The following is a 23,516-nucleotide window of genomic DNA, read 5'->3' as shown; positions in this document are numbered from 1 at the left end:
CTCTTGCAGACAGCATATCGATGGGTCTTGTTTTTTAATCCAATCTGATAGCCTGTGTCTTTTGATTGGGGCATTTAGCCCATTTACATTCAGGGTAACTATTGAAAGATAGGAATTTAGTGCCATTGTATTGCCAGTAAGGTGACTGTTACTGTATATTGTCTGTTCCTTTCTGGTCTATGTTACTTTGAGGCTCTCTCTTTGCTTAGGGGACCCCTTTCAATATTTCTTGTAGGGCTGGTTTCGTGTTTGCAAATTCCTTTAGTTTTTGTTTGTCCTGGAAGCTTTTTATCTCTCCTTCTATTTTCAATGACAGCCTAGCTGGATATAGGATTCTTGGCTGCATATTTTTCTCATTTAGTGCTCTGAAGATATCTTGCCAGTCCTTTCTGGCCTGCCAGGTCTCTGTGGATAGGTCTGTTGCCAATCTAATGTTTCTACCATTGTAGGTTACATATCTCTTCTCCCGAGCTGCTTTCAGGATTTTCTCTTTGTCTCTGAGACTCATAAGTTTTCCTATTAGTTGTCGGGGTGTTGACCTATTTTTATTGATTTTGAGGGGGTTTTTCTGTGCCTCTTGGATTTTGATGCCTGTTTCCTTCCCGAAATTAGAGAAGTTCTCTGCTTTAATTTGCTCCAATATACCTTCTGCCCCTCTCTCTCTTTCTTTTTCTTCTGGGATCCCAATTATTCTAATATTGTTTCATCTTATGGTATCACTTATCTCTTGAATTCTGCCCTCGTGATCCAGTAGTTGTTTATCTCTCTTTTTTCTCAGCTTCTTTATTTTCCATCATTTGGTCTTCTATATCGCTGATTCTTTCTGCCTCATTTATCCTAGCAGTTAGAGCCTCCATTTTTGATTGCACCTCATTAATAGCCTTTTTGATTTCGACTTGGTTAGATTTTAGTTATTTTATTTCTCCAGAAAGGGTTTCTCTAATATCTTCCATGCGTTTTTCAGGCCCAGCTAGTATCTTTAAAATCATCATTCTGAACTCTAGTTCCGACATCTTACTAATGTCCATATTGATTAGGTCCCTGACAGTTGGTACTGCCTCTTGTTCTTTTTTTTGAGGTGATTTGTTCCATCTTGTCATTTTGTCCACAGGAGAATAGATGAATGAGAGAACAAAATGCTAACAGGGTAACAACAACCCCAGAAAAATATACACTAAACAAATCAGAAGAGACCTGAAACGGGGGGGGGGGGGGAGGAGAAAGGGAAAGAAAAAGATAAAAACAAACAAACCAAAGAACAGATTATGATCAAATATGATCAGGCTGGTGCATAGATCAGTGCCACACACTAGATTTTGGGCATATTTTGGTCTGTTAGAAGAAAGTGTCTCCCAAAATATTAAAGAAAAACTTACATATGTACAAAAATAAGGGTAAATAGGATGAAGGGAGGGAATATGACTAGAGGTGAAAATTATAAAAGATTTTATAAAAGGAATTGATAAGAAGTTGGTTGAAAAAAGAAAGGAGAGGATTAAAAAAAAGGGAGAGAATGTGATCAGGCAGGAGACTAGAACAAAGCCATACACTAGTGATTTAGGGTATTTTTTGGTCTGTTAGAAGAAACTGTATCCCAAAATTTTAAAGAGAGAACAACTTATATATATATACCAAAAATAAGGTTAACTACTCTGAAAGGTTAGAATATGACTCTAAAAATGAAATATAAAAAAGATTTTTTAAAAAAAGGGATTGATAAGATGTTGAAAAAGGGAAAAAGAAAAATTCAAAAAAGAAAAAAAGAGAACGTTAAAAATTACTTAAATATTTTTTAAAAAGAACAGGAAGGGGCACCTGGGTGGCTCAGTTGGTTGAGCAACTGCCTTCGGCTCAGGTCATGATCCTGGAGTCCCGGGATCGAGTCCCACATCGGGCTCCCAGCTCAGCGGAGAGTCTGCTTCTCCCTCTGACCCTCTTCCCTCGCGTGCTTTCTATCTCTCGTTCTCTCTCTCTCCAATAAATAAAATCTTAAAAAAAAAAAACAGGAAGGATTATACTAAATGTGGACTTTCATATTTTTACTTTATTCCTTATACTTCTTTGAATACATTAGATTTTTTAAAAAAATTTTATTTTTAGGTCATCTCCATACCCACTGTGGGGCTTGAACTTACAACCCTGAGATGAAGAGTTGCGTGTTCTACCCACTGTGCCAGCCAAGTGCCCCTGAATTGATTGAATTTTTAATAAGGATTTTTATTTATGTAATTGGGAAAAAAATAACACTATTTTCAATATGAACAAAATAAAATGGATTCTAATAACCATGCTGGAAAGCAATATGATGGAGTATTTATACACTATGAATCAATAACCTTATTCCTGGGAATATATATTGCATTTATGTAAAAATGTGGCTTGTATGCATTAAAATTTTCTTTGTCTCATTATCTTAAACCATGAAAAACTAAAGAGAACCATTCATCTATTGTTAGATAATTAGTTTTTTTTTTTTTACTACTTATGATGATGTTAATAATCACAATAATGTAATAGCAGCTACTAGAGAATTTAGGAGCAGGAAGACATCTGTCAGCTACACCTTTGGGAATAAACTGGTAAGACAAGAAGTAAAGATTTAAATCCTTAGTGGGTTACCCAAGAGAATAACAAAGAGTAATAATATAATAAATGCCAGAGGAGGAAGTGGAAGACAGGTAGTAGTGGTAATAGTCACTGATTGGCGTAAATCCTCAGTATCAGAAAGCTAATCGGTAAATTCTGAACTTCTGTATTGGGTAGTCAGTATATATTGTTAATGTCAGTAAACTGAAACATTTCCTAGTATTACGGAAATGGCTTAGGAAAACAACAGATTGCCTATGGAGGAGAGTTGGATGGAAGTCTTTTTTTTTTTTTAATACTTTTTCTCCTGAGAGAGAGTTTGTGTGAGCAGGGGGAGGGGCAGAGGGAGAGTGAGAGAGAGGATCTCAAGTAGACTCCACGCTGAATGCGGAGCCTGATGTGGGGCTTGATCTCACAACCCCAAGATCATGACCTGAGCAGAAACGAAGAGTCGGCCACTTAACCAACCGAGGCACCGAGGCGCCCCTGGCAGTCTTTTCTTGAGGTCTGTATATCACATGCATGTATATCTCTGACACAACAATTTATATATATATATATATATATATATATATATTATTGTTATGTTAATCACCATACATTACATCATTAGTTCTTGATGTAGGGTTCCATGATTCATTGTTTGTGCATAACACCCAGTGCTCCATGCAGAACGTGCCCTCCTTAATACCCATCACCAGGCTAACCCATCCCCCCACCCCCCTCCCCTCTAGAACCCTCAGTTTGTTTTTCAGAGTCCATCGTCTCTCATGGTTTGTCTCCCCCTCCGACTTACTCCCCTTCATTCTTCCCCTCCTGCTATCTTCTTCTTTTTCTTTTTTCTTAACATATCTTGCATTATTTGTTTCAGAAGTACAGATCTGTAATTCAACAGTCTTGCACAATGACACAACAATTTTTAAGTCATTCCTTAGAGATTTAGCTTCCATTCCTTCACTTGAAAATTTACATTATTTGAAAAAATTAAAACCAAGTAATATAATTTTTACATTATTTCTTTTTTCCACATTTAGCATTCATTTCTTAGACCACTGGTTCTCAACTGGGTCCCCTCCCCACCCCCCCAGAAAACATGTAGTAGTGTAACAACTTGAGGGGTGGATTATGTGTTGGCATCTAGCGGGTAGAGGACCAAGATGATACTACACTCCTACATTGCAAGGACCCTCACAGCAACAAGGAATTATTTGGCCTAAAATGTTAAGAGTGCCAGGGTGGAGGAACTCTCTTTTAGACTAACTGCCAAAAAATACATAAGCACAGAAATAATTACATAATCAACACAATTTGAATAGCCTCTTACAAGTAATGCTTGTTTTGTATTATAAGTTGCCTTGGTAGGGAATGCTTATATTAATTTAATTGGAACATTGTAATAACTGAATTCCTTTCTCTTTAAAAAAAAATAGGCACATTAAGAGATTAAAGGATAGATCATTCCAAACTACTTAGTATTAAAATGGGGGAGAAAGCACTTTCCATTATGATCTTACACCTTGTGTTTTTTTAAAAAATGATTAAAATAATGTTTACTCTGTCAACCAGAAACTTATATTTAAAATTAAAAGTAAAACAGAATAAGTTAGAAAGAAGCCCTGGCATAACTCATCTGGATTAAGTCTATGCAGAGACTGCATATCAGAGGAAGATCCCAAGCAGCTGCCAAATGATGAATCCAAGAGAGTTCTCCAAGAGAATAAGTATTTTTAAAACAGTATTTTACATCATATACACCATACACAAAAAATAATTTCCAAGTAAATCAAAGACCTAAAGCTAAGAGCTAAAACAATAAAACATATAGGTGACTTCTGGTTTCCAGTCCAATTTGAAAAGAGCTTGGAGTCATCATTCCCAAACTCCCAATAGTGAGAAAAGCTGAAGAACTGGAAAATCAGCAGCTCTTCTTAGATTCGTCAGAGAATTGAGATCATAGGGCACATTGCTGCCTTGAAAACTGGAAAGAGAGGTAGGTACCTAGAATCATAGCTTACCCAGAACAAAAGCCTATATAGCAGAAGCCTGCTAAGTAGCTAGTACTGGTAGGAACACTTAAGCTGTAATTAATTAATTGATGGAGGTTTAGTGTGGACTAACCAGAGTTTGAACCTCCAGAGGTCTAGTCTTCATAGGGGGTGCTTCTACACTTTAATGAGTTTTACTTCTAAGAGCTCTATTGGGTTCTCAGGTAAAAAAAAAAAAAAAAAAAAGTCCCCTAGTGCTTCTGGCAGGGGGGAGGGAAAGTAACCATTCTGGAAAATAACCAGAACATTTTGTTCACCTTGACAAAAGGCCTGCTCTCGAGGGAAATTGTTTTTACCAGAACCACCCCTTTCTACCATATCAGTCAGGCTTCTGTATAATAACAGGGGATTACAGCTAAAAGAACTGCAAGGCTCAGACTCTCTTTAAGAGGAAGTCTCTATAGAAAACCAGAGGCAACAGGGGAGACAAAACCAAGCACCCTAGAGGACATTCTAGCCTCTGGCTCCTACAGCTTCATCAAACAGTAAACAGCCCAGCTCACAGCCAGATAAACATAAACCTCACTGAAGACCTATTTACCCTAGTTCCTCTTACCCTCTATATAATGTCTTTTTTTTCTTTAAATTTTGTTATGTTAATCACCATACATTACATCTTAGTTTTGTTATGTTAATCACCATATATTACATCATTAGTTTTTGATGTAGTGTTCCATGATTCCTTGTTTGCATATAACACCCAGTGCTCCACACAGAATGTGCCCTCTTTAATACCCATCACCAGGCTAACCCATTCCCCCACCTCCCTCCCCTCTAGAACCCCCAATTTGTTTTTCGGAGTCCATCATCTCTCATGGTTTGTCTCCCCCGATTTACTCCCCTTCATTCTTCCCCTCCTGCTATCTTCTTCTTTTTTTCTTAACATATATTGCATTATTTGTTTCAGAGGTACAGATCTGTGATTCAACAGTCTTGCACAATTCACAGCGCTCACCATAGAACGTACCCTCCCCAATGCCTATCACCCAGCCACCCCACCCCTCCCACCCCCCACCACTCCAGCAACCCTCAATTTGTTTCCTGAGATTAAGAATTCCTCATATCAGTGAGGTCGTATGATACATGTCTTTCTCTGATTGACTCATTTCACTCAGCATAACAACCTCCGGTTCCATCCACGTCGTTGCAAATGGCAAGATCTCATTCCTTTTGATGGCTGCATAATATTCCATCGTGTATATATACCACATCTTCTTTATCCATTCATCTGTCGATGGACGTCTTGGCTCTTTCCACAGTTTGGCTATTGTGGACATTGCTGCTATACACATCGGGGTGCACGTACCCCTTCGGATCCCTCCATTTGTAGCCTTGGGGTAAATACCCAGTAGTGCAATGGCTGGATCGTATGGTAGCTCCATTTTCAACTTTTTTAGGAACCTCCACACTGTTTTCCAGGGTGGTTGCACCAGCTTGCATTCCCACCAACAGTGTAGGAGGGTTCCCCTTTCTCCGCATCCCCTCCAACATCTGTCGTTTCCTGACTTGTTAATTTTAGCAATTCTGACTGGTGTGAGGTGGTATCTCATTGAGGTTTTGATTTGGATTTCCCTGATGCTGAGCGATGTTGAGCACTTTTTCATGTGTCTGTTGGCCATTTGGATGTCTTCTTTGGAAAAATGTCTGTTCATGTCTTCTGCCCATTTCTTGATTGGATTATTTGTTCTTTGGGTGTTGAGTTTGATGAGTTCTTTATAGATTTTGGATACTAGCCCTTTATCTGATATGTCATTTGCACATATTTTCTCCCATTCTGTCAGTTGTCTTTTGGTTTTGTGGACTGTTTCTTTTGCTGTGCAAAAGCTTTTTATCTTGATGAAATCCCAATAGTTCATTTTTGCCTTTGCTTCCCTTGCCTTTGGCGATGTTGCTAGGAAGAAGCTGAGGTCGAAGAGGTTGCTACCTGTGTTCTCCTTTAGGATATTGATGGACTCCTGTCTCACATTTAGGTCTTTCAACCATTTGGAGTCTATTTTTGTGTGTGGTGTAAGGAAATGGTCCAGTTTCATTCTTCTGCATGCAGCTGTCCAATTTTCCCAACACCATTTGTTGAAGAGACTGTCTTTTTTCCATTGGACATTCTTTCCTGCTTTGTCCAAGATGAGTTGACCATAGAGTTGAGGGTCCATTTCTGGGCTCTCGATTCTGTTCCATTGATCTCTGTGTCTGTTTTTGTGCCAGGACCATACTGTCTTAATGATGACAGCTTTGTAATAGAGCTGGAAGTCCGGAATTGTGATGCCGCCAGCTTTGCTTTTCTTTTTCAATATTCCTCTGGCTGTTCGGGGTCTCTTCTGGTTCCATACAAATTTTAGGATTATTTGTTCCATTTCTTTGAAAAAAGTGGATTGTATTTTGATGGGGATTGCATTGAATGTGTAGATTGCTCTAGGTAGCATTGACATCTTCACAACATTTGTTCTTCCAATCCATGAGCATGGAACATTTTTCCATTTCTTTGTGTCTTCTTCAATTTCTTTCATGAGTATTTTATAGTTTTCTGAGTACAGATCCTTTGCCTCTTTGGTTAAATTTATTCCTGGGTATCTTATGGTTTTGGGTGCAATTGTAAATGGGATCGACTCCTTGATTTGTCTCTCTTCTGTCTTGTTGGTGTATAGGAATGCCACTGATTGCTGTGCATTGATTTTATATCCTGCCACTTTACTGAATTCCTGTATGAGTTCTAGCAGTTTTGGGGTGGAGTCTTTTGGGTTTTCCACATACAGTATCATATCATCTGCAAAGAGTGAGAGTTTGACTTTCTCTTTGCTGTTTTGGATGCCTTTGATTTTGTTGTCTGATTGCCATGTTTAGGACTTCTAGTAATATGTTGAATAGCAGTGGTGATAGTGGACATCCCTGCCACGTTCCTGACCTTAGGGGGAAAGCTCTCAGTTTTTCCCCATTGAGAATGATATTCTCTGTAGGTTTTTCATAGATGGCTTTTATGATATTGAGGTATGTACCCTTTATCCCTATACTCTGAAGAGTTTTGATCGAGAAGGGATGCTGTACTTTGTGAAATACTTTCTCTGCATCTATTGAGAGGATCAAATGATTCTTGTTCTTTCTTTTGTTAATATGTTATATCACATTGATTGGTTTGTGGATGTTGAACCAACCTTGCAGCCCAGGGATAAATCCCTCTTGGTCATGGTGAATAATCCTTTTAATGTACTGTTGGATCCTATTGGCTAGTATTTTGGTGAGAATTTTTGCATCTGTGTTCATCAAGGATATTGGTCTGTAATTCTCCTTTTTGATGGGGTCTTTGGTTTTGGGATCAAGGTAATGGTGGTCACATAAAATGGGTTTGGAAGTTTTCCTTCCATTTCTATTTTTTGGAACAGTTTCAGGAGAATAGGTATTAATTCTTCTTTAAATGTTTGATAAATTCCCCTGGGAAGCCATCTGGCCCTGGGCTTTTGTTTGTTGGGAGATATTTGATGACTACTTCAATTTATGTAGTGGTTATAGGTCTGTTTAGGGTTTCTATTTCTTCCTGGTTCAGTTTTGGTAGTTGATACATCTTTAGGAATGCATCCATTTCTTCCAGGTTATCTAATTTGCTGTCGTATAGTTGCTCATAATATGTTCTTATAATTGTTTGTATTTCTTTGATGTTGGTTGTGATCTCTCCTCTTTCATTCCTGATTTTGTTGATTTGGGTCATTTCTCTTTTCTTTTGGATAAGTCTGGCCTGGGGTTTATCAATCTTGTTAATTCTTTCAAAGAACCAGCTCCTAGTTTCGTTGATGTGTTCTGCTGTTCTTTTGGTTTCTATTTCATTGATTTCTGCTCTGGTCTTTATTATTTCTCTTCTCCTGCTGGGTTTAGGCTTTATTTGCTGTTTTTTCCCTAGCTCCTCTAGTATAATGTCTTTTTTAAAAAATAGTTTATTTATTTATTTGGCAGTTAGAGAAAGTACAAGCAGGGGGAGCACCAGAGGGAGAGGGAGAAGCAGGCTCCCCGCTGAGCTGGTAGCCCGATGTGGGGCTCGATCCCAGAACCCTGGGATCCTACCTGAGCCAAAGGCACATGCTTAACTGACTGAGTCACCCAGGTGCCCCTATAATGCCTTGACTTTTAATGAAAAAATTTAAAAACCAAAAGGCAAAATATACAGTTGAAAGATACAAAGCAAGCATCAGAAGCAGATTTAGATATGACAGAGACTTGGGGTTTATAAAGCCCGAATTTGAAATAACTAATTAATATGCCAAGGGTGGTAATTGAAATAGTGCACAATATGCAAGAACAGATGGATAATGTAAGCAAAGAGATGGAAACTTTAAGAATGAAGGAATGGTAGAAATCAAATAAAGTGTAATAGAATGAGAAACAGCTAATCTGAGTAGGCCTGTATCTTTTAAAGAAATTGAATCAGCAATTGACCTTCCAAACAGTCCTAGATGGTTTCACCGGTGAATTCTACCAAATGGTTAAGGAAGATGTGATACCAATTCTCTGTAATCTCAAACAGAAACTAGAAGCAGAGCGAACACTTCTAGCTCATTCTAGGACGCCAGCATTACCTTAATACTAAAATTGGACAAAAACATTGCAATAAAGGAAAACTGCAGACCAGTATCTGTTGTGAGCATAAATGCACAGTTCTGCAAGAAAATATTAGCAAACTAAATCCAGTAGCATATCAAAAGAATTATTATACACCACGACCAAGTGGGATGTATTCCAAGTATGCAAGGCTGGTTCTACATTCAGAAATCACTTGGTGTAATCCATCACATCAACAGACTCAAGAAGAAATAGCATATAATCCTATTAATATCCTATCGGAGAGAGCATTTGACAAAATCCAATACCCATTTATGATAAAAGCTCTCAATAAACCAAGAATAGAGGGGAACTTCCTCAGCTTGATAAAGAACATCCACAAAATATCTACAGCTAATATCACACTAATGAAGAAACCGAAAGCTTTCCAACTAAGATCAGAAACAAGGCAAGGATGTCCCCTTTTATCACTGCTTTTTTGTGGAAGTCCTAGCTAATGCAGTGAGAAAAGGAAAGGAACTGATAGGTTTACAAATTGGGGAGAGAAAAAGCAAACTGTCTTCATTCAGAGATGACATGATAGTCTAGGTAGACAATCCCAGGAAGTTAATAACAACAATAGAACTCCTGGGACTAATAGATTATAGCAAGACATTAAGATACAACGTTAATACACAAAAGTCCGTTGCTGTCCTGTATACCGGGATGAAAAATTGGAATTTGAAATTAAAAATACACCATTAACATTAGCATGAAGAAAAAAGTGCTTAGGTATAAAGCTAACAAAACATGTACCTGATCTATATGAGGAAAACTACTCTGATTTAAAAAAATCGAAGAAGATAATTAGTGGAGAGCTGTTCCTCTCCTGGAAGGAAGACTTAGTATCGTTCAGAGGTCGTACTTAACTGGTTATTGTGTGGGTAAACTTGGTAGGAAATAGTTGTAAAGCAGTTTCATTTTCTCTCACTGCTGCTTGCAAGGATCCTTTGTTGGGTCTCTGTTCCCTTCCTTTGGTGACAACTTTGGCTCATCTAATAGTTTTATGGTCACTCTCACATACTGAAAAATCAAGTCCAGTCTAATTTAAACTTCTGTCTTTCATCCTATTCAAAGTGTCTCCCCTTCGCCGTGACTGGGCCTCATGGAGGTTAAGGAACCAGAAGTGGGAAGGATTGTAATTTACTCTGTTCATTTTAAAATTATTTATCTAGGCACTCAGGAAGATTCAAGAGATATATAAGGTAGTTCCTGTTTGTATTAGTACCTTTAATGTGCCTAAACGATATATAATAAGAATTTTAGGAGACACATTTTATTTACATGAAACATTTAATGGAAATCAGTGGTTGTGCTGAAATACTGTGAACTAGGAGTATTGTGAGGGTTCAGAAGAGGGGGGCTTTGTGGGTAGAATAGCTGTGCTTGGGATGTAGAACACGAAGGACAAAGTGAGTGACAGCTGGCTCTGGTGGCAGCTTCTCTCAGGTAAAGCTGTCTTTCGTTTACGTTTTGCTGGAGTCTGGGTCTCAGAAGCTTTTATCATAAATGGGTATTGGATTTTGTCAAATGCTCTGGGTCTCTAAAAGTTCTTTTAGAGAACTTTTGGCTGGTGATATACAATGTAAGATTAGACAGAATCTGAAAAATCTCAATAAGTAATAAAGTGTAATATTGTAGATGACATTACTGAATTTGACATTTACTGTGATAATTTTTTTTTAAAGATTTTATTTATTTATTTGAGAGAGAGAGAATTAGAGAGAGCACGAGAGGGAAGCGGGTCAGAGGGAGAAGCAGACTCCCCGCTGAGCAGGGAGCCCGTTGTGGGACTCGATCCTGGGACTCCAGGATCATGACCTGAGCCGAAGGCAGTCGCTTAACCAACTGAGCCACCCAGGCGCCCTACTGTGATAATCTTGAAAAACAGAATATTTACTCTTTGTTAAAGGTCTCTGTTAGATGTTTATGAGGAAATAGTGTTTTACCTTTATTGAAGCACAAGTTGATGGACACAGGGCAATTTATTACGATGGTGCCGATAACAGAAAAGTGGATATCAGCTTGTGTTTCAAAGTCATGTTAATTGGGAGATAGAATATTGCTAATTTTGTTTTCTTATCTCTTTAAAAGGTGGTTTGTTGCAGTTATAAACAATGAACATATGCAAATGTATCTGAAAGGAATGCTTGCAGCTGCTAGCAACAAAATATTCACTGTGTTTTTAATTACATAGTGTTTTATTTTTCTTGTAAAAAGTCTGGAAGAAGGATGTATTGGTACATGCTATAGCATGGATGAACCTTGAAAACATTATGCTAAGGGAAAGAAGACAGACACAAAAAGGCGCATATTATGTTTTCATTTATATGAAATATCCGGAATAGGCAAATCCATAGAAACAGAAAACAGTAGTTGTGAGGGGCTAGGACATTGGGGTGGCAGGACATGGATTTATAGGTATATAGCATTGAGTATGATAAAGCCATTTATTTACTGGAGCAATATTATTACTTTAAAAAAATTCATTTTTATTATTATGTATTTGGTTTGCATTTGCTTTTTCTTTGATGGTGAGTTGAAGACTCCCAACTCAAGTAGTGGTTTACATTTTCCCTTTCATACTCAGTTTTGAAAAATTATCTTGGCGTTTTTGGTACATGAGGATTCTTTCTTCATTGTGGGCGATACTGTTGTTCATAAAGTACCCTATTTTGTCTTCACACCTTATTAAAAAAAAAAAACGACAGCTTCTTTGTTAGCATCTGCCTGGTTTGTCTCTGTTTATCCTTTTGTTTTCAATCTTTTTGAGTCACTTTATTTTATTTCATTTTTTTAAAAGATTTTTTGAGAGGAAGAGTGAGAGCGAGAGCAAGGAAGAGAGGGAGAAGCAGGCTTCCCGCGGAGCAGGGAGCCCGGTGCGGGGCTCCACCCCAGAAGTCTGGGGTCAGGGACCTGAGCTGAAGGCAGGCGCTCAACCAGCTGAGCCACCCAGGCGCATGAGTCACTTTATTTTAGATATGTCTGTATCTGTGAGAGTTTTCTTTTAATCATTTGTCTCATTTACAATTTTGGTTTTAGTGTTTCATCTTTAATCTGTTGTATTATTATTTTCATAATGTTGGTGTCTTCCTGTCTTTTACTACATAGTCTGGATTTTTCTTTGTTTTATTGTTGTTTTCTTGGCTCTTAGGGTAACTTGAAGAATTTTAATTTTATTTTGGTGGTTAGCTTGTAATGTTAAAGGATACTTAACATCTCTATTTTTTGATTTAGTGACCTTAAAATAAAGCAGTGTCTATTGGATCTCAGCTGTGGTATGAGATTATTGGCTCAATTATAGTTTCCTCATTTCTCTGCCAAGATTTTGTCAGAAATGTGTTCACGGTAACAGTCCTTGAGCGTCTTTGCACCCATGACTCTTTTATGATAGTCATTCCTTCTGGTTACCCTAAAATAGTTGAAGCCTATCGGCCTTGAATGAAAAGCTACTAGGTAGTACCATTTGATTATAATGTACCAGTTTGAATTTAGGTTCAAATCTTATACCTGGAATTTAAGAATTTTAGCTTTTAACATTGTATTTTGAAAGCATTATTAGATTATTTGTGACCGGGTGATTCAGTTCCCAAATGCCTAGCCCTTTTTTTAATTAAAAAATTATAATTTAAGTATCGTTAACATACAATGTTATATTAGTTTTAGGTGTACAACCTATTGATTCAACAATTTTGTACATTACCCAGTGCTCACGACAATAAATGTAGTCACCATTTGTCACCATATAACATTTTTACAATATTATTGACTCTATTTCCTATGCTGTACTTTTCATCTCAGTGACTGACTTACTTTATAACTGGAAGTTTGTACCTCTTAATGCCCTTTATCTGTTTCACCCATCCTCCTACCCACCTTCCCTCTGGCAACCACCAGTTTATTTTCTGTATTTAAGAGTCCATTTTGTTTGGTTGTTTGCTTTTCATTTTTTTTAGATTCCACATGTAAGTGAAATCATACGGTATTTTGTCTTTCTTTGTCTGACTTATTTCACTCAGCATAATACCCTTAGGTCCATCCATGTTGTTGCAAATGGCAAGATATCGTTCTCTTTTATGGCTGAGTAATACTCTATTTTATTTATATATATGTGCCACATATTCTTTACTCATTCATCTATTGGTAGACACTTGGGTTGTCTCTGTATCTTGGCTGTTGTAGAAAATGCTGCAATACACATGAGTATATACATCTTTTCAAATTAATGTTTTTGTTTTCTTTGGGTAAATACCCCGTAGTGCAAATATTGGATTATATGCTATTTCTTTTTTTAATTTTTTGAGGATCGTCTATACTGTTTCACAGAGTGGCTGCACTGATTTGCATTCCCACTAACAGTGCACAAGGGGTCCTCTTTCTCCACATCTTCACCAACACTTGTTATTTTTTGTCTTTTTGATACTAACCATTCTGACTGGTGTGAGGTCGTATTTATTTGTTTGTTTGTTTTTGGTGTAAGGTGGTTCTGATTTGCATTTCCCTGATGTTGCGCATCTTTTCACATAGGCTTATCTGTATGTGTTTTTTGGAAAAATGTCTATTCAGGTCCTCTGCCCATTTTTAAATTGGAGTGTTTGTTTTTTTGGTATTGAGTTGTGTAAGTTCTTTATGTATTTTGGATATTTGCTCCAAATATCTTCTCCCAGTCATTAAGTTGACTGTTTGTTTTGTGGATGGATTTCTTTGCTGTGCAAAAAGCTTTTTGTTTCGGCGTAGTCCCAATGGTTTATTTTTACTTTTGTATCTCTTGCTTCAGGAGACTTATCCACAACTATGTTGCTAAGGTGATTTCCAAGAGGTTACTAGCTCTGTTTGCTTCTGGAGTTTTATGATTTCAGGTCTCATATTTAGGTCTTTGATCTGTTTTGAATTTATTTTGGGGTATGTTGTAAGAAAATGGTCCAGTTTCATTCTTGTGCATGTAGCTGTCCAGTTTTCCCAGCACCATTTATTGAGAAGACTGTCTTTTCCCCATTGTATATTCTTGCCTCCTTTGTTGTAGATTAATTAACCATATAGATATGGGTTTGTTTCTGGTCTCTCTGTCCTGTTCTGTTGACCCGTGTTTCCTGTTTTTGTGCCAGTACTGTACTATTTTGATTACTTTAGCTTTGTAGTATATTTTTAAATCTGGGATTGTGATACCTCCAGTTTTGTTCTTCTTTCTCAAGATTGCTTTGGTTATTCAAGGTCTTCTGTGGTTCTCTACAAATTTTAGGATTATTTGTTCTAGTTCTGGGAAAAATGCTATTGGTATTTTGGTAGGGATTGCAGTGCATCTGTAGATAGCTTTAGTATGGACATTTTAATAATATTCTTCCAGTCCATGAGCATGGTGTATCTTTCTGTTTGTTTGTGTCATCTTTATTTCATGAATGTCTTATAGTTTTCAGAATATGGGTGTTTTACCTTTTTGATGAGTTTATTCCTAGGTATTTTATTATTTTTGGTACAATCGTAAATGGGATTGATACTTTCATTTCTCTTTCTGCTACTTTGTTATCAGTGTATAGAAATGCAAGTTTTCTGAATATTAATTTTGTGTCCTGCAACTTTACTGAATTCAGTATCAGTTCTAATAGTTTTTTGGTGGAGTCTCTAGTGTTTTCTGTATATTGTGTCATGTCATCTGCAAACAGTAGTAGTTTTACTTCTTCCTTAGCAATTTTTTTTTTTTTTAAATGTAGGCTCCATGCCTAGCATGGAGTCCAATGTGGGGCTTGAACTCACGACCCTGAGATCAAGACCTGATCTGAGATCAAGAGCTGGACACTTATCGAGTGAGCCACCCAGGCACCCCACTTCCTCAGCAATATATGTCTTTTATTTCTTTTTCTTGCCTGATTGCTGCAGCTAGGACTTCTAGTACTTTGTTGAATAAAAGTGGTGAGAGTGAACATCCTTGCCTTGTTCCTGATCATAGAGAAAAAGCTTTCAGTTTTACATCATTGAGTATGATGTTAACTGTAGATTTTTCATATATGACCTTTATTATGTTGAGGTATTACTCCCTCTAAACTCACTTTGTTGAGTGTTTTTATCATGAATGGATGTTGTCAGTTGCTTTTTCTGCATCTACGAAATGATCATATGGTTTTTATCCTGCCTCTTGTTAGTATGATGTATCACATTGATTGGTTTGTGACTATTGAACCATGTTTGAATCCCTGGAATAAATCCCACTTGATTGTGGTGAATGATTTTTTTCATGTATTGTTGGATTGGGTTTGCTAGTATTTTGTTGAAGAGTTTTTGCCTCTGTGTTCAGCAGAGATATCAGCTTGTTTTTTTTTCCCCTCAGGTTTTTGTCTGGTTTTGGTATCAGGGTAATGCTGGTCTTATAAGATGAATTTGGAAGTTTTTCTCCATCTTCTATCTTTTTGGAATAGTTTGAGAAGAATAGGTATTAACCATTCTTTAAATGTTTGGTAGATTCACCTGTGAAGCCATCAGGTCCTGGACTTTTGTTTGTTGGTGGTTTTTCATTACCCATTCAATTTTATTACTAGAAATCGGTCTGTTCAAATTTTCTATTTCTTCTTGTTTCAGTTTTGGAAGAGTATGTTTCTAGGATACCCATCCTTGATCATCATCAGGACTAAAGCCATGTGGCCCCCGAGAGGGCTGAATTTTCTGCTGTCTAGTTTAGCTGGCATAGAAGACATGCAACTGGTATTGTTTCTGCTTGAGTTTCAGTAACCTTGCTCTTCCTCCCTGACCAGGAGGGAAGAGCTCAGTCTTCTTAGAGAACCATGAGAGCCTGTTCCTCTCCCTTTTTATCAGCTGTATCTTACTCACTGTTAATGGCGAGGAGCTGTAATGACTTTCTTCTTTTTTTTTTTTTAAGATTTTATTTATTTATTAGAGAGAGAGAGAGCATAAGCAGGGGGAGTGGCAGAGGGAGAGGGAGAAGCTGACTCCCCACTGAGCAGGGAGCCCCATGCGGGGCTAGATCCCAGGACCCTGGGATCATGACCTGAGCCAAAGGCAGGTGCGGAACCAGCTAAGCCACCCAGGGTGCCCCGCCTTTCTCCTTTTTTGGTTAGGAATTTCCTTTTGTTCCCACCAGATATAGGGACAATAAAAGGCATCACGACAGCTTGCTTTCATTTCACTCATCTCTGGGTTGCTTTCTGTTGAAGATGCACTCATTTAGGGGAGGCATTTGCTCCTAGTCTCACTTTTGGAACTAGAAAAATAGTCTAACCCATTCTGTGAGTTTTCTAATCCGTTATAGTTGTATTTTTATTTTCCTAATGCGTGGCTTTTATATTTAAATTAGTAATAATATTTGTTTTTATAATTGTTAGCCTTATTTCCGTTCTTAAATGAATCGCTTTCCATTAGTCTTTTCATTTTATGCCATGCATTTTGGTTTCTTAATTTCATTTTGTTCATTACCTCTCATGCCTTCTCATCTTCTGCTTCTGCATGAACTTTCTGGAATTCCTGACACTTTTGTTCTCTAAATTCAAATACTAAGTTTAAAAATCTATAAACATTCTTTAATCATAACCTTTTCTTCTTCCACGTTCCTTGGTCTCCTGCAGTTCTACTGGGAGCCTCAGTTGATAGACATCTCCACTTATCCATCACTCTGTACTTGGTTTCTTTTTTTCCTCCCCAATCTACTTAGGATTTATGGCCATTCATTTCACTCTTTTTTTTTTAAAGATTTTATTTATGTTTTAGAGAGAGCGTGCGAGAGAGCGAGCACAAGCTGTGTGGGGGAGGGGCAGAGGGAGAGGGAGAAGCAGACTCCCTTATGAACAGGGAGCCTGACGCAGGGATCAATCCCAGCGTATTGCAACCTAAGCCTAAGGGAAACACCCAACCGACTGAGCCACCCAGGTGCCCTTTACTTACTTTTGCTAATACCCTAATCCAGTGGTTTTCACACTGTTGTCCAGGGATTTCTGGGGTTGATGGTTAAAACCCTGGGAGCAGATAAGGTTACCTGTGAAGAGTTTGTGGATTGAGAACAGATTTCTGGCTCAGCCCTGAAATCATGGAGAAGAAAAATAGTGTGCTGTGTTTTGTTTTGTTTGTTTTAGAAGAATAATGTTTAAAGACTGGCAGGAAAAGGGAAGCTAGTGATGGAAAATGGGTGAATAATCAGAGAAGGAGGATGATTGCTGAAATAGGAGGGGCTGCTCAGAGATCAGGTGAAATTGTGAGAGTGGAATTCGGATGCTGGGTCTTGACTGACCACTGCCAGAGCACTTGGAGTTGGTCAGTGGACATGAAGTCAGATCTGTGACTGGAGGAGTGAGTGAGCGGTACCTAGCACAAGTCTGCCAGTGTAGGCTGTACAGGGGAGGAGAGAATAGGGTCGTTGTTAGAATCCTCAAAGCTCGGCTTTGTTTACCTGCAGCTTCCCCAGCACCTAAGAGCTAGGCCGTCGTGTTGTAGAGCAGCAGTAGGCCTCCTGCCTGGCTCGGAGGTTCAGCTTGGGCTTGCCTGGAGCTGTGAAGTCCATTTCATCTTGCCGTGGCTCTCAGGATTCCCTCATATTCTCTACTCCATTTACGGTGTCCTCCTCCTGTGTGCATTCTGTCTCCATGTGTAACTCTTATTTGAGGAACTTGGCTTCTATTTTACTAAGAAAATAGAAACCATCTAAAGGGAATGTTTTTGTGCTTTTACCACGCATCTGTTGACCTAGCTGCAGTGGAACTCAAATGTTCTGTCCTCTGCTCCTCCTCCTTCTGACTAGGGATACATTTATTTCTAGCTCCTCACCTTGAATGCATTGCTTTAGCACTTCTCCTTTTTCTTTCTTGCATCAATAATTTTTCTCTCTACCTGATTATTATTGCAATGTGTAACTTTTCTCATCTTAAAAAAAAAAAAAAAAGCCCTCTTCATAGTTCCCATCCCATTTCTTTTGCTTCCCTTTACCTTAAAATTCCTGGAAAGAACTGTCTATGTACATTTTATTTTCAGTGCTTCTTCTGTCTTAATTTACTTCAGTCAGGGTTTTACGTTCACTGCTTCAGAAAAACAGCTCTGGTCAAGGTCACCGATGACCTCCATGTTGCTAAATCCAGTTGTCAATTCTCAGTGCTCATCTAACTTGGCCTGTCAGCAGCATTTGACACAGCTGATAATTCCCTTTTCCTACATGAACTTTCTTCATTTGACTTTTGGGACATCACAGTCTGTTGTTTGCCTCCTGCCTGCTGACTGCTGCTTCTCAGTTAGCTCTTCTTGGTTCCTTCTGTCAAGTTGACTTCTAAATATTTGAGAGCTCCGGGGCTTGGTTCTCCGACTTCTCTGGTTGTACTCACTCCCTGGGGTGGAAATCTCATCTGGTCTCAGGGCTTTAGCTATCTATCTGCTTATGTCCCCCCTGCTCCTCAGCTTAAAAAAAAATTCTAGCCAGGCTCCTTTCCTTGAACTGTACAGATTTTTATATCCAACAGCTCATCCACCCTCTCCACCTGAGTGAATAATAAGTATTTCACATTCATCAGTGTTAACTGTACTTTTTATTTCCAGCACAAAATAACTTTACTCATAATCTTTCCTGACTCAGGAAATGGCCACTCTCTCTTTCCAGTGTCTTCGGCCAAGCCTTAATGCCTGCAAGCCCTCTCAAGTCTGTTTTCAAAACATACCTAGAACTTAATAATTTTTGATATTTCTACTACACAGGTCCAGGTGACCTGTCTTCTGGATGATTGCAGGGCACTCCTAACTGGTCTCTCTGCTTCTGACCTGTCCCTTCTAAGTTACTTTCCACATTGTACCTAGAGTGAGCCTTTTGCCCTCTGTCAGATCCTGTCACCCTTCTGCTCAGAGTCTCGTCGCACGGATTCCTGTCTCACTCAGGGTAAAAACCAACTCTTCACTGTTTGTGAGAACTGACGCTTAGTACGAACTCCTGTATGACCTCATCTCTTACTTCTCTCTTGCTGTTTGAACACACCAGAGCTTTTCCTGTCTCAGACCCTTGGTGTGACTGTTCTCTGTCCCTTGAGAACAGAATACCCTCCCTCCAGATTTCTGCATGTCTTGCTCTCTCTTCTCCCATAAGTCCTTCCTCAGATGTCACCTTATTAGTGAAGCGTGCCCCCTCACCTGAGCTCGCACTCCCTGTTCCCGTAATCCTGCACCAATTGTCATTTGCCCCGTTGCCTGTTTATTGATGGGCTGTTTTCTTAGTGGAGTGTAAGCTCAGTGAGGGTGGGAGTTTTGTTTTGTTCACTGCTGTGTTCTCAGTTCTGAAAAGAATGCCTGGTGTACAGTAAGCTCATGACAAGTAATTGTTGAATGAATTGAATTTCATTTAGCTTCTGTAATAAATATTAATTGCCTTGGTCATTCGATCCCTCTGACTTTAACCTTGTAAGTCACGGAGTTTCTGCCCAGTTACCCTGTTTCTAGTGCTCTTGCAGCCCTACTCAGACTTCACTATTCCATTATAAACAGTCTCCCCCGACACTCAACATCTTCTTTTTTTTTTTTTTAAAGATTTATTTATTTATTTTGAGAGAGTGAGAATGAGAGAGAGAGAGAGTACATGAAATGGGGGAGGGTTAGAGGGAGAAGCAGGCTCCTCGCTGAGCAGGGAGCCCAATGTGGGACTCGATCCCGGGACTCCAGGATCATGACCTGAGCCGAAGGCAGTCACTTAACCGACTGAGCCACCCAGGCGCCCTCAACATCTTCTTAGGAGACCCCCTCCGTTTACATTTCTTCACCAATAACTGGTTTCCTTTTTTGACCCATTTCCCCTACTCATAGGATTTTGGGAGGAAGTAGTGATGGTGCTAACATTCTCTTATCCATCTGGAGTTCTTAGTGGGCTCCCAGCAGTAGGCCAGTTTGATGCTTTTGACTCTTGGCTCCTTTTTGGTCACTGTCATTATGGTCCATTGTCACTTTCCCACTGCACTGGTATTGGAAGAACATGAGGCTCGTGGTCTTCCTGTCCACTCTTAGTTTGTCATTTCCTAGATGACATTTCACAGTGGCTGTTCACACCTAGATCTAAGGTCCTTTTTAGTCATGTGGCCAACAGTCCTTCAGAAATCTATGCATAGGGGTGCTCCCTAGACTATCGTCACTTTGAATTGTTTCATTTGAGAGTCTTCACATTATTTTTACCCTGGTTCATAGCTCTAGTGAGACTGTATTTCTGCACACTTGGTCTTTGACAGGGACGAGGTCTCCCGTTCTTTGACCCACCCTCTTTTACCTATCGTTCCCGTGAAATTAAATGGAATTTAATTTGAATTTAATATTTAAGAAGTTTCTCATTCAACTGCTGTTTATTTTGATATGTGGTTTATTTATTGAATGATTATTCCCCCCACATTGATTTGTGATGCTTTCTATATGTAGAACCAAATTATATAAATTTTGTGTAGTAGATGTTTCATTTGTCTGTCAAGTTTTGGTGCCATCACACTCTTTAAATGTTACTGAAGCTTTATAGTGTGTTTGATATTTGGAAGGGATAGTAGCGTCTCATTGACTTTGGTTTTCAGAATTGTTGGTGTTGGTCTTGCTCTTTACACTTCCATATGATTTTGAAAACAATTCGGTTAAGTTATGAAAAGAAAGATCTTCCTTGGGCTTTTTCTTCTGCAATGATATTAAACACTGGGCTATTTGAGTTATTAGTTCATATAAGTTAGTATTTTATCAAAACTTTATATTAGCAAAATATCTAAAAATTTTTACTTTTTTAATAGATCAAATCCTTCTTGCATATAAATACCAAAGATGTATCTTCTATAATTTATTAAAAAAATATGCCACAAATGTAAATGAACTGTTAATTTTTTTTTTCCAGATATGTTTCCTTCTTTTTGCCATTCTCTACATTGTTTCCTATTTCATCATCACAAGATACAAGAGAAAATCAGGCAAGTAGAAACATTGTAGTTAAAACTTAGATCATCATGTCCGCTGGTCTGTGGTATTTGGGCTGTATACTGTGCCTGTCAGTGTGGTAGTATATATATTCAGTATGGCCATGATTGAAGGACACGATAGCCTGGTAGTAAGAGTAAACAGTAACCTTCAGAGAATCTGACTGCTTGTAGGGTCGTCATTCTCAGACCTTAGCCCTCATTTACTACCGTTCTTATGTCCAACCAAGAACAGTGTGGGGCTGCTCAGTATCTGGGAAATTCTAGAGTTTATAAGGATATATGAGTTCTTGTGACTGGCTCTGAGTTTGAACATGCATACCCTATCCCATCTTTTCTCTGACTACTAGACTATCTTTTCTTTCTCTAAAGTAATACAGAATTTAGAGTCTCCATGATACCATTTAGTATCAATTTAGGATTCAATCGTATATTATTCTTTTTATTATTTCATATATATCGTGTCTACCAGAGGGACCACTAAATCTTTGTTCTTTTTTTATTTAAAAAATTATTTTTATTTTTTATTCATATTTTTTATTATTATGTTATGTTAATCACCATACATTACATCATCAGTTTTTGATGTAGTGTTCCATGATTCATTGTGTGCGTTTAACACCCAGTGCTCCACGCAGAACGTGCCCTCCTTAATACCCATCACCAGGCTAACCCATCCCCCCACCCCCTCCCCTCTAGAACCCTCAGTTTGTTTCTCAGAGTTCATCGTCTCTCATGGTTCGTCTCCCCCTCTGAATCCCCCCCTTCATTTTTCCATTCCTATGATCTTCTTTTTTTTTTTTAACATATATTGCATTATTTGTTTCAGAGGTACAGGTCTGTGATTCAACAGTCTTACATAATTCACAGCGCTCACCATAGAACGTACCCTCCCCAATGTCCATCACCCAGCCACCCCCTCCCTCCCACCCCCCACCACTCCAGCATTGTTATTATTTTTAAAGATTTTATATTTTTGAGAGAGAGAGGAAGCGAATGTGCATGTGCACGAGCAGGGGGAGGAGCAGAGGGACAGGGAGGGGGACAAGCAGACTTCCTGCTGAGCAGGGAGCCTGGTGTGGGGCTTGATCCCAGGACCCTGAGATCATGACCTGAGCTGAAGGCAGACACTTAACTGACTGAGCCACCCAGGCACCTGTTCTTTTTTTTTTTTTAAGATTTTATTTATTTGTAGAGAGAGGGAGAGAGAGTGAGTCCAAGCAGGGGGAGCGGCAGGCAGAGGGAGAAGGAGGCTCCCCACTGAGCAGGGAGCCTGATGTGAGACTTGATCCTAGGACCCTGGGATCGTGATCTGAGCTGAAGGCACATTCTTAACTGACTGAGCCGCCCATGCATCCCATCCCCTATTCTTTTTTTAAAAATGAACTTTGTGCTAATTCATTCACAGATTTTTGTGCCAGGGTTTTGTAAGGACCTAAACAGTTGCCTTACTGCCTTCTGTTAAATCTCAGCTATTTTCTATAAATCACAGGATTTTCTACCTGTGATCCTGGGCTAATAGTAGGTACCATATGAATACTTAAGGATTCCATATAATAGGGACTCTTTATGTTATAATATTAAACTTGTTAGACTTTTGAAAGCAGTCAGTAAATGCTCGCTCTCTAGTGTTTTAGTTTGGCTCTATGATTACACTAAAATACTTCCTAGAATCTATAATCTCTCAAAAATTTGAAGACCTGCAGATTCAACACAGTATCTTAGCTATTTTTAAAGTTGTTTTGGCATCAGGTTTTAATGATTATGGACATAGAAGGTGGGGGGAGAATTAATGAATATAAATGCATCATTTTAGGGGAAATTAGGGGATGATGAGCAGGAAAATTAGAGATTTATTAGATGATTTAGATGATTTTTAAGTATTTATTTATTTTGAGAGAGAGTGAGCAGGGGTGGGGGGCAGAGACAGAGGAGGAGAGAGCCCCAAGCAGACTCCCCTGACCCCTTCAGTCAGCCCGGAGCCTGACGCAGGGCCTGATCCATGATCCCGAGACATGACCCCAGTGGAAATCAAGACCTGGATACTCAACTGACTGAGCCACCTGGGCACCCTTATCAGATGATTTTTAAAGTAATGGCAGGGAGAGGTGATGAATACCCTGGACTTTAGTAGAGTGTAGGGAGAAGAATTGAAATTTATATGAAGCTATTAAAACGTTGCTTCAGTAGTGGATGGTTAATTGGGGGTGTGTACAACAGTATAAAAATTGTGACTGTTATTTTATGGTCCTTTTGGTTGTAAAGCTATTTTGGGCAGCCCATAATTAAGAATGGAGATTGGAGTAAGAGAATGGCTCAAATAAACCATTGACACGGAAGCAGGTGGACACTCATAATTACAGAGACTTAGAGAGAGAGCCTTTGAGGACAACCCCAGTTA

The sequence above is a fragment of the Eumetopias jubatus genome, unplaced genomic scaffold, assembly GCF_037043125.1.
Source record: "Eumetopias jubatus isolate StellerSeaLion01/CBP00866 unplaced genomic scaffold, mEumJub1_p1.0 scaffold_20, whole genome shotgun sequence".
In the NCBI taxonomy this organism is placed as follows: domain Eukaryota; kingdom Metazoa; phylum Chordata; class Mammalia; order Carnivora; family Otariidae; genus Eumetopias; species Eumetopias jubatus.
This window is presented reverse-complemented; position numbering follows the sequence as displayed.